Genomic DNA, 4467 nt, shown 5'->3' on the forward strand with positions numbered 1-4467 from the left:
ACTCTGTGAATATATCCCAATCTAGCTACTCTTGTGAGAGAGGGAAATGGGGAGGCACACACACTAAGTGCTGCATGCATAAATATCATTGTCAACATTACATTATGATGTGAAACTACAGTGCACCAATAAAAACACATAGAAAAGACTAAGCCTAAAATATAAAACTTATATGCTATTCATTTTTAATAAAATTTAAGCTTTTATTTAATAGTTCTCAAGACACTGATGTTCATTAATAGTGAATAAATAAAAAATAATACTTGCATTGTCAATAAAGCAAGAAAATATTTCAAGAATTTGTTTAATTCTTAATTGTAATATGCAACATTTAGTACCTGTACAAGTTGATTTTAAGGTTTTGGTTTCTTAAACGCTTTATAAAAACTACAAGTGCTTAATGCTTTACAAGACACACAATAAGTTAATGTAGAGATTGTAGAAAACATAATTAAAATTTAGCAAAAGTATATTAATATTTGAGGTGTCCTGAATAAGTATAATTTTATATTAAATTCAGTAGAGTCAATACAGTTTTAAAAATGGATTAAAGCACTTGAGAATCAATAGTGTTTTGACATTCTAGATTTTTTTTTTCTGGTACTGAGCGATCCTCCTGTCTCCGCCTCCCAAGCGCGTAGATTACAAGCGTGCGCCACCACACCGGGCAGAGCTCCTTTCTATTACATATTTGGCTTTCAGATCTAAGTTTCTGGGCATAACTCAATTACACTTAAAAATTAAATAAGTTGTAGTCTCCAAGTACCTGTAGTGAAAGAAACTTAACCTGGCATCACTATATCAAATCATATCTTTTCATTACTTAAATTTAATTTTGGAGCCAGGATGCTTGGAAAGAAGTCATGGTCCACCCCCATATTGACAGACAAAAATAGTGTATTTCAGAATACAATTATTTATTTATTTATTTATTTATTTATTTATTTATTGTGGTACTGGGGTTCCTGGAAGCCCTTCTACCTTCGGGCTACACTCCCAGACCTATCTTTTTTTTTTTTTTTTGGAAACAGGGTCTCTTAAACCAGCACGGCTGGCTTTGAACCTACGCGATCCTCCTGTCTCCGCCTCCCAAGCGTGGGGATTACAAGCGTGCGCCACCATGCCCAGCTTGACATTTTAGATTTAAAACCATCATATTTAGTATTTTATATGTAAATTGAGGTATTTATATTGCTACAAATTTACAAAATAAACTTTTGAATCTACTTGTTTGGTATAAAAGTGCATAGTATATTAGATGGATAGTTTAATACATAAAATAATAGCACTAGTAAATAAAAATGAAAATAATAAACAAATGTCACCATCTGTGCATCTAAAAAAATTAAAATACAAAGAAAAAGTGGAGGGTGGAGTGAAACAGAATAAGGTAAAATTCTAAGAAGAAATATATTAAAGTTACGACTTTTTATGCTTAAAAATTTACTAATTTTAAAGATATGTCTAGCTGGTATCATTACTTCAAAAGTGTAAATAAACTTTTTATTAGTCAATTTTGAATGACTTAATATTTAATTAGTATATGCATTACTAAAGTATTACATTGAGCAGGAGCCACTGGTGATGAGCCCTCCCCCACCACAGTGGAGCCTGCAGAGCCAGCAGATTTTATCATGTGGGCAACCTGTTGCAACTATTTCTGCTTGGATGGACAACCTGAGGAGATCACACCAGCCCAGGGAGCCAAGACACAAGCCTCTGAAAACCCTGGGTACAGCTCCTTCCCCTCTCCAACGGGCTTTGAACCAAGCCGCAAGTCCCTCACAAACACAGCCAGGAAGCAGACCTACTTGGACTGTAAGGAAAATTTCTGCATGACCTGTTCAAACCAAGAGGGGAATGGGCCCGCCTCTGCCTTCTCTGTCAATGGTTCCTAGCCACTGCCTTTCAGTGGCAGGAGCTCATGAAGATGAAGGAGAAAGACCTGAGTGACTACCTCAACCTCCATGACATCACTACCAAAACGTGCAGGGAGAAGAAAGAGCTGGTGTTTTGGTGCTTGGCCAGCAGCCTGTAATCTCTGTAGAGGACAAGACTCGTGGTCCCACTTTGTCCCCGGACTACCCCGAGTCGCAGGCCTTCCTGATGCAGCCTCACACCAGCACAGCACCTCCTACCTCAGCCAGCCTCCCTGCTTCACCTGCAGAAGCCACCAGGTCCCCTCCAGCCCAGGCTCAGAAAAGTCAGCAGGCCAATGGTCATGTGTCTCAGTAGCAAGAGGAACCTGTTCAGCTGGAGAGCACAGCCAGGATGCCCTCTGAGGATGAGACCCAGTCCATCAACTCAGAGTACAGCTTTATCCTGGGCTGGAGGGCCTCTCTGTCCAACCTGACCCACCTGGAGGACATTGAAGGCCCAACAGTGTGACAGCTGAAAGAGATTCTAGCTTGCAACTTTGCCAACTACCAGAAGTGGGAGCTGATGGAGAGGGTGACATGACTGTACAATGATCAGAAAAGACTGCAGTACCTAGTGTGTGGTGCTGAAGACCAAAACAGGGGAGAAGTGCCATCTGGCCTAGAGGAGAACCTGTGTAAGATCTGCATGGACTCACCAACTGACTGTGGCCACATAGTGACCTGTACAAAGTGTGATAAGCACATGAATGAATGTCCCATTTGCTGGCAGTATGTCATCCAAGCTCTACATGTCTTCTGGTCCTGAGGGCTTGTACCAGATTCTTCAGTGCCTTATGGGGATATTACCTAAGGTGTCTGGACTCAGGGTTGGTCAGCTTGCAGAAGGGCAGGCTAACAGGAAATATTGCTGTGTTCCCAAGACAAGGGCAAGAAAAGCTCCCGTGTCATCTCTGGCCATGCCTGTCTTGCCACAGGGGCATGCCTCTTCCTTGGCAGAGCCCCTGAGACCAACAAGACCTCGCACAAATCACACGGGTGAGTGCTTGTTTCAGCGATCTTGGGGTGAATGGTAATCTACAAACAGAGGACTTACAGAACTTGCACCAGAGCTCCCTTCCACTGAGAACCTAGACACATTTTCACCCTTTTTCTTGTTCTTTGCTCATCCCCTGGACATGTTGCTCCTGTTTCATCAATCATAAGTTCTGCTAGAAATCGTTCCCTTCCTCTCTAGCACATTTGAATTTAAACTTCTGGTCTCTTAGGCTTCATGTGCTTTAACAAAGCCTTTAACATCTCTTGCTACACTGCCTAAAATCTATTTATTTCTTTGGACCAAAAATATGTTTATCAGACCAATAGTTGTCTTTAGGGGAGAATTCGCATGGGTAAACTTAGCTCTAGTGAGAAATAAAACATAAATACTACAAAAAAAAGTTTCAAGGTTGTTAAGAGTCACATTCTTTAAGTGTTGGGATTTGAAGTTGTCTCCTGACCAAACCAAGCATCTGGATCCTAAACTGCGTCGAGGCTCTGGTCTCTGTGCATTGAATGGAGCACAGGTACCTTTGCCTCTGCTTCTGGGGCTTGACTTGCACCATCCTCCAGATTACAAGGAAAGCAGATGCACTCGGTGGAGCCAGTGACTTTTTGTCAAGTTTGGCTTCTGATCCTTTTCCAATGAGCCAGAAGACTCTTGTTCCCATTGAGGATTTTTCATGGTGTGGTGGCAATGGGTAATACTGGGGATTGAACCAGAGAGTTTCTACCTCTAGGCAACATCCATCCCTCTATATTTTTATTTTAAACAGGGTTTCACTATATTGCTGAGACTAGTCTTAAACCTACAAGCCTTCTGTCTCAGCCTCCCAAGTACTGGGGTTAGAGGCATACACCATTGAGAGGCATTGGTGGTTCAGTGGTAGAATTTTCCACACTCCACAGAGGTTTTAAATTGGATCTCACCCAAGAAAGACAGGGAAAGAGACTTGATCAGATCTAGCCAGAACTTCTCATGCAGTTCCTGAAGAACACGTGTAAGATCACTACGAGGTGCTGGGAGATACTGAATGAGGCTGGGTTCTGCCTGAGAGCAGACAGCTGGAAGTTACTATTTCCACTTCCTTTTCCTTATTGATTTGGGGCAGGTCAGGAAGCAGCATTCTCTAGGTCCTTTACAAGGGCCCACATAATTAGAAGGTGATGCTTTTGGGTCTTCTTATAATCTTTACACTACCAGAGGAGCTGAAAGGATTAAGCTCACTGGAGAAGCTCAACAAAGAACAAAATACACCTGCTATTAGAAAAGTTGTGTGTGCCTGTTGCAAATGAACAAATTGTGCAAATCCTAAACACTTGAGGTTCTTGACAGACCTCTTCCACATACACACTGTGCAGCTGAGATCTGAGGCTAGAAGAAATAATCACTATTTGGGAGGGTAACAGGAATGTCCTTTTCAGAAAAATTACTCAGTATCTCCATAGGTGCTTCCACTGCCCCCTTATTTTTATTCAGTGCTTCCAATTGAACCTGAACCTACTTCTGCCCCTCTGCATCACACTGGTCTGTATCCAATGGTCATATTGC

The 4467-nt window shown here is 41.7% G+C and overlaps 1 pseudogene across 1 annotated transcript; it reads left to right on the forward strand.

The window, feature by feature from the left end:
• The first annotated feature begins 1634 nt into the window (after window positions 1-1634).
• On the forward strand, window positions 1635-2685 carry LOC308262820 (E3 ubiquitin-protein ligase rififylin-like; annotated as a pseudogene). The gene has a single exon. The product of its transcript is annotated as an E3 ubiquitin-protein ligase rififylin-like (transcript).
• The last annotated feature ends 1782 nt before the right edge of the window (window positions 2686-4467 follow it).

This window comes from Muscardinus avellanarius (assembly GCF_963383645.1).
Source record: "Muscardinus avellanarius genome assembly, chromosome: 5".
NCBI classification, from domain to species: domain Eukaryota; kingdom Metazoa; phylum Chordata; class Mammalia; order Rodentia; family Gliridae; genus Muscardinus; species Muscardinus avellanarius.